Below are 7,779 nucleotides of genomic sequence, written 5' to 3' on the forward strand. Positions count from 1 at the left end.
AAGCTCCGTGGAACTGAAGTTACACCAGCGAGTTCACACTGACGAGAGACCATTTACATGTCCTGTCTGTGGGAAGAGCTTTAAAAGCTCCACGGAACTGAAGTTACACCAGCGAGTTCACACTGATGAGAGACCATTTACATGTTCTGCCTGTGGGATGAGCTTTAAAACCTCTAGGGATCTGAAGCAACACCAGCGAGTTCACACCGATGAGAGACCATTTACATGTTCTGCCTGTGGGAAGAGCTTTAAAACCTCTAGGGATCTGAAGCAACACCAGCGACTTCACTCCGATCAGAGACCATTTACATGTTCTGTCTGTGGGATGAGCTTTAAAAGCTCCAGTAATCTGAACGGACACCAGCGAGTTCACACTGGGAAAAGGCCATTCACCTGCTCCGTGTGTGGGAAGGGATTCACTCTGTCAGCCCACCTGGTGAGACACCAGCAAGTTCACACTGATGAGAGACCATTTAACTGTTCTGACTGTGGGAAGAGCTTTAAAACCTCTGGGGATCTGAAGCAACACCAGCGAGTTCACACTGGGGAGAAACTGTTCACCTGCTCCGTGTGTGGGAAGGGATTCACTCTGTCAGCCAACCTGTTGAGACACCAGCAAGTTCACACTGATGAGAGACCATTTAACTGTTCTGACTGTGGGAAGAGCTTTAAAGCCTCTGGGGGTCTGAAGAAACACCAGCGAGTTCACTCCGATCAGAGACCATTTACATGTTCTGACTGTGGGAAGAGCTTTAAAAGCTCCGGGAATCTGAAGGGACACCAGCAAGTTCACACTGATCTGTAGTGCAGGGCCCTGTAGTAAGCTGGGGCGACATGAACATGGAATGGATGAATGTTTTATAAATTCTTGTACTGCTGTTTAATCTTTAAGACTGTTGTGCTGATGATTCCCTTCGATTGACTGTTCATGGTGTTACATAGAATGTACAGCACAGAAACAGGCCATTCGGCCCAACTGGTCCATGCCGGTGTTTATGCCCCACACCCACCCTACTTCAATTAACCTGATCAACATCTCCTCCCATTCCTTTCTCCCTCATGTGGCTTCCCGTTAAATGCATCTATGCTGTTCACCGTAACCACTCCTTGTGGTAGTGAGTTCCCCATTCTACCACTCTCTGGGTAAAGATTTTTCCCCTGAATTCACTACTGGATTTATTAGTGCCTTTTATATTTATGGCCCCATAAATATGATGAGATTCTGTTAAGCTGCCCAGTATGTTGTTATACTTTGTCTTTTTCTGATGAATGAAACATTACTGAGCCCCTGTACCCGTGTTATGGGATGAAGTGCCAGACAAGTGAAGGCACAATGTCTGGGTGTGAATCGAATAATAACCTCACGGGCCGTATAGATGTGATAACTGGACGGGCTTGTGGTTATAGTCTGGTCACAGATGGACTAAATTCCCTGAATTAGCAGGAGTTCAGGAGGCGGTCAACAGACGGGTCCAAACAATCCCATTTCCTGAGCGGTAACCAAGCTTGTGTATAAGAACAGGCCACTTAAGCTGTTGTCAGTTGGAACAGACTCGAGAAGATCGCGCGTGAATCCACTGTACTTCTATTCTCCAGATTGAGGGAATTATCACCTGATCTGTGTTATGCAGCGCTCTTAATAAAGCCCGGAGAGACAATTTGTGTTCTTGTGAGCTTGATTATTGGGTATCCAAAACCCTGGGACTCCCAATCATTAGAGTCAACCTCAGTGTGTGGAAAGGGATTCCCTGGTGTATCCCACCCGCTGACACACCAGAGTGTCCACAGTGTGACTGCGGTGGGTCGATTCCACTGTTTCCGATGCCTTTAATCACAGGCATGTGCGGCCCAGTTAAAGGGACATCGACCGTCACATCCTCTTCTCTCGGAGTATTGGTGTCAGTTAAAGAGTCTGTGACCTTTTTGTCTTCTCCTTTGTAACTAAAGGGACAATGTGTCTCCTTACCTCAGCGTAACACCTCGATATTTAAAGGGACATTGTCTCTCTGTATTCATAGAATCACAGAATAGCACAGAAGGAGGCCATTCGGCCCATCGAGTCTGTGCCGGCTCTTTCGAAGAGCAATCCAGTTAGTCCCACTCCTCCGCTCTTTCCCCATATCCCTGCAATTTATTTCAGTTCAAGTATTTATCCCGTCCCCTTTTGAAGGCTCCTGTTGAATCTGCTTCCACCGCCCTATCAGGCAGCGCGTTCCCCATCACAACAACTCGCTGTGGAAAAAAAGTTTCCTCATGTCACCTCTGGTTCTTTTGCCAATCACCTTAAATCTGTGTCCTCTGGTTACCAACCCTTCCTCCGCTGGAAACAGTTTCTCCTTATTTACTCTATCCAAACTATTCATGATTTTTAACACCTCTATCAAATCTCCCCTTATCCTTCTCTGCTCCAAGGAGAACAACCCCAGCTTCTCCCGTCTCTCCACATAACTGAAGTCCCTCATCCCTGGTACCATTCTAGTTAATGTCCCCATAACCTTCTCTGCTCCAATGAGAACAACCCCAGCTTCTCCAGTCTCTCCGCATAACTGAAGTCCCTCATCCCTGGTACCATTCTAGTAAATCGCCCCTTAGCCTTCTCTGCTCCAAGGAGAACAACCCCAGCTTCTCCAGTCTCTCCACATCACTGAAGTCCCTCATCCCCGGTACCATTCTAGTAAATCGCCCCTTAACCTTCTCTGCTCCAAAGAGAACAACCCCAGCTTCTCCAGTCTCTACACATAACTGAAGTCCCTCATCCCTGGTACCATTCTAGTAAATCTCCCCTTAACCTTCTCTTGTCCAAGGAGAACAATCCCAGCTTCTCCAGTCTCTACACATAACTGAAGTCCCTCATCCCTGGTACCATTCTAGTAAATCTCCTCTGCACCCTCTCCAAGGCCTTGACATCCTTCCTAAAGTGTGGTGCCCAGCTGAGGCCTAGCCAGTGTTTTATAAAGGCTTAGCATAACTATTTGCTTTTGTACTCTATTCCTCTATTAATAAAGTCAAGGATCCTGTATGCTTTTTTAACAGCCTTCTCAACTTGTCCTGCCACCTTCTAAGATTTGTGTACATACACCCCGAGGCCTCTCTGTTCCTGCACCCTCTTTAAAACTGGACCATTTAGTTTTATTGCCTCTCCTCATTCTTCCTACCAAAATGAATCACTTCACACTCCTGTGTTAAATTTCATCTGCCACATGTCTGCCCATTTCACCAGTCTGTCTATGTCCTCCTGAAGTCTGCTACTATCCTCACTGTTTACGACATTTCCAAGTTTCATGTCCTCTGCAAACTTTGAAATTGAGCCCTGTACACCCAAGTCCCGGTCATTAATATGGATCAAAAAGAGCAGTGGTCCTAATTGTGAGCCCTGGGGATCCCCACTGAATCCCTCCCTCCAGTCTGAAACACAGCCGTTCCCCACTACTCTCTGCCTTCTGTCCCTGAGCCCATTCTAGATCCATGCTGTCACTGTCCCTTTAATCCCATGGACTAAGGCCAACAAGTCTATTATGTGGGACTTTGTCAAACGCCTTTTGAGAGTCCATATACACAACATCAACCGCTCTACCCTCAACCCTCTCCGTTACTTCATCAAAGAACTCCATCAAGTTAGCCAGACACGATTTGCCTTTAACAAACTGACTTTCAGTTACTAGCCCAGACTTTTCTAAGGGCCAATGAATTTTGTCCCGGATTATTGTCTCTAAAAGTTTCCCCACCACCGACGTTAGGCTGACTGGCCTGTAGTTGTCGGGTTTATTCCTCTCCCCTATTTTAAACAGGGCTGTAACATTTGCAATCCTCCTGTCCTCTGGCACCACCCCCATGTCCAAGGAGGATTGGAAGATTGTGGCCGGAGCCTCCGCAATTTTCACCCCTACTTCTCTCAGTAACCGAGGACAAATCCCATCCGGACCGGGCGACTTTTCTACTTTGAGGACTGCCAACCTTTGAAGTCCCTCCTCTTTATCTATTTGTATCCTATCCAGTATCGCTCCGGCCTCCTCCTTTACTGCTACATTGGCAGCATCCTCTTCTCCAGTGAAGACAGATGCAAAGTTCTCATTTAGTCCCTCAGCCCAGCCCTCTGCCTCCACAAGACAATCTCCCTTTAGGTCCCCAATCAGCCCCTCCCTTCCTTTGACTGCACTTTTACTAGTTAAGTGTTTATAAAAGACCTTTGGGTTCCCTTTTATGTTAGCTGCTAATCTGCTCTCATACTCTCTCCTTGCCCCTCTTATTCCATTGTTTAGATCTCCTCTGTACTTTCTATATTCAGCATGATTCCCCACTGTATTATCAACCTTACATTTGTCATAAACCTCCTTTTTCTCTCTCACTTTAACCTCTATCTTTAGTCATCCAGGGAGCTCTAGCTTTGGATGCCCTTCCTTTCCCCCTCATAGGAATGTGTCTGCTCTGTACCCGAACCAGCTCCTCTTTGAAGGCCTCCCATTGTTCATTTTCTGTTTTGCCTCCCAATTTTTGACTCCAATCCACCTGGGCCAGATCCATTTTCCTCTCACTGCAGTTATCCCTCCTCCAGTTAAATATTTTTTATGCTTGATTGTTCTTTGTCCTTTTCTATAACTATTCTAAACCTGATGATATTATGATCACTGATCCCCTAAATACTCTCCCACTGAAACACGCTCCACTCGCCCCACTTCATTCCCCAGAACTAGATCCAGCTCTGCTTCCTTCCTCATTGGGCTGGTGTGGTAAACCACTGTTATTGTTGTTCACCGTTGTTGTTGTTGCACACTGTTGTATCTAGGCATGCCTCAGCATGCCTCTGCTGGCTCCGCCCCTGGCTCCACCCACAGGCCCAGGTATAAAGGTGACTGCTCTGCAGCCCCCTGCCTTCTTGGAAACCAGTCAACCACAAGAGGCATGCTCTGTTCTTTGTTAATAAAAGCCTTTTAGTTACTCTCCTAACTCTCCGTCTTTTATGAGTAATTGATAGCGCATCAATTTTATTAACAAAAACAAAATGTCGGCACCAAACGCTGAGCAGCAGGCACTGCAGCAAACGACGGCACCAAACGCTGAGCAGCAGGCGCTGCTGCATGCCCTCAGACCAACGTGCCTGGACCTAAACCCTCAAGAGGCGGGTTCATCTACCAAGTTCGCACAATGGCTGCGTTGCTTCGAAGCTTACCTGGAAGCCTCAGCCGTGACACTAGATGGAAACAAACTAAAAATCCTGGCCTCCAAGGTGGGCCACCAAGGCTACACACTCATCCAGGATGCGACTACCTACACGGTGGCTATCGATCTGCTAAAAGGACAATACACACGCCCGGTAAATACGGTTTATGCCAGACACCACCTGAGATCCCGCAAACAGCAGTCCGGGGAATCGTTGGAGGCATTCCTACGGGCACTACAGATACTCGGCCGAGCCTGCGATTGTAAAGAGGTATCGGCCGCGACACACGCGGAGGGACTTATCCGAGACGCTTTCGTTGTGGGCCTGATGCGCTATCAATAACTCAAAAGACTGAGATTAAGCGAGTAACTAACAGGCTATTATTAACAAGAGAATGAAGGTGTGCCTCGAGTGGTCGACCGGTCCAGAATACAGAGGGACTGTGGAGCAGTCACCTTTATACCTGGACTCGTGGGAGGAGTCAGCCGAGACATGTACAGGCATGTACACAGTGGAATACAAACAGTGGTTTACCACATTCACCCCTTGTTTAAAATTGAGTCCGGCGGGGTGAAGTGTATTAAAAGTATTGGAGTCTCTCCAGAGGTCTTGTCTGCTGCTGTGATCGACGTGGCGATGGCAGGGGTAGTGAAGCTTCTGGCGTCGAGTCCCGCGTAGGCTGGGGCACTGGTGTGTAGTCCTCGTAGGTGTCGAGCGGGTCGCGGGGCCCAGGCCTGCCGTCTGCTGGGGCTGGATATCGGATCGTGGGGGGTGGTGGTAGTGGGTAGTGGGTTACTGCGGCCCCCGAGGGTGCGAGGTCTCCCTCTCGACCAGGGGGTCCGTTTTATGGGTCCTCACATGTCTTCTCAGTAGGACCAGCCCTGGGGACGTCAGCCATGGCGGTAGTGATGTCCCCGATGTGGACTTCCTTGGGAAGACAAACATTTTCTCATGAGGGGTGGCTTTAGTGGCAGTGCAGAGCAGTGACCGAATAGAGTGGAGCGCATCGGGGAGCACATCCTGCCAGCGGGAGGTTGGAAGGCCCCTAGACTTTAAGGCTAGCAGGGCGGCCTTCCAAAGTGTCGCATTCTCTCTTTCCACCTGTCCGTTCCCCCGGGGGTTGTAACTGGTGGTCCTGCTTGTGGCAATACCCCTAGCGAGCAGGTACTGATGGAGTTCGTCGCTCATAAACGATGAGCCACGGTCGCTATGCATATTGCTGGGGAAACCGAACAGGGTGAAGAGGTCGTTCAGACATTTAATGACCGTGGCACTGGTCATGTCTGGGCAGGGGATGGTGAACGGAAAACAGGAGCACTCATGAATAATGTTGAGGAAGTACACATTGCGGTCGGAGGAGGGGAGAGGCCCTTTAAAATCAACGCTCAGGCGCTCGAAGGGGCGAGTGGCTTTTATCAGGTGAGCCCTGTCTGGTCTATAAAAGTGCGGCTTGCACTCAGCGCAGATTTGGCAGTTCCTGGTCATGGTCCTGACCTCCTCAATGGAGTAAGGCAGGTTGCGGGCCTTGATGAAGTGGAAGAACCTGGTGACCCCCGGGTGGCAGAGGTCATTGTGGAGGGCCCGCAGTCTATCGATCTGCGCGATAGAGCATCCGGGGGTTCATTGAGCTTCCCAGGCCGGTACAAGATCTCGTAATTGTAGGTGGAAAGTTCGATTCTCCACCTCAAGATCTTGTCGTTTTTTGATTTTGCCCCTCTGCTTGTTGTTAAACATAAAAGCAACTGAACGCTGGTCAGTGAGCAGGGTAAATCGTTTTCCGGCCAGGTAGTGCCTCCAATGACGCACAGCCTCCACAATAGCCTGGGCCTCCTTCTCAACAGCGGAGTGTCTGGTCTCCGGGCCCTGGAGGGTTCGTGAAAAGAAGGCCACGGGTCTCCCCACCTGATTGAGGGTAGCGGCCAGGGCAAAGTCGGACGCATCGCTTTCCACCTGGAAGGGGATGGATTCGTCCACTGCGTGCATGGTGGCTTTGGCAATGTCTTCCTTGATACGGTGGAAGGCTAAGCGGGCCTCTGCCGTCACGGGAAAAGAGGTGGACTTGATCAGCGGACGGGCCTTGTCCGCATAGTAGGGGACCCACTGGGCGTAATAAGAGAAAAACCCTAGGCACCTCTTCAGGGCCTTGAGGCAGTGGGAGTTCCATAAGGGGACGCATCCGGTCGGGGTCAGGACCGATGACTCTGTGTTCCACAACACAGCCAAGGATGGCGAGGCGGGTTGTGCGGAATATGCACTTCTCCTTGTTATACGTCAGGTTGAGGAGTTTGGCGGTGCAGAGGAATTTTTCGAGGTTTGCGTCATGGTCCTGCAAGTCATGGCCGCAGATGGTCACATTGTCCAGATATGGGAAAGTGGCCTGCAACGCATTTTGATCGACCATCCGGTCCATCTCCCTTTGGAAGACGGAGACCCCGTTGGTGATGCCAAAGGGAACCCTAAGGAAGTGATAGAGGCGGCCATTTGCCTAAAAGGCAGTATACTGGCGGTCCTCAGGGTGGATGGGGAGCTGGTGGTACGCTGATTTCAGGTCAATGGTCGAGAAGACGCAGTACTGCGTGATGTGGTTGACCATATCAGCTATGCGGGGGAGTGGGTAGGCA

The sequence above is a fragment of the Somniosus microcephalus genome, chromosome 4, assembly GCF_052327205.1.
Source record: "Somniosus microcephalus isolate GS21.2 chromosome 4, FLI_Smic_1.0, whole genome shotgun sequence".
Classification (NCBI taxonomy): Eukaryota; Metazoa; Chordata; class Chondrichthyes; order Squaliformes; family Somniosidae; genus Somniosus; species Somniosus microcephalus.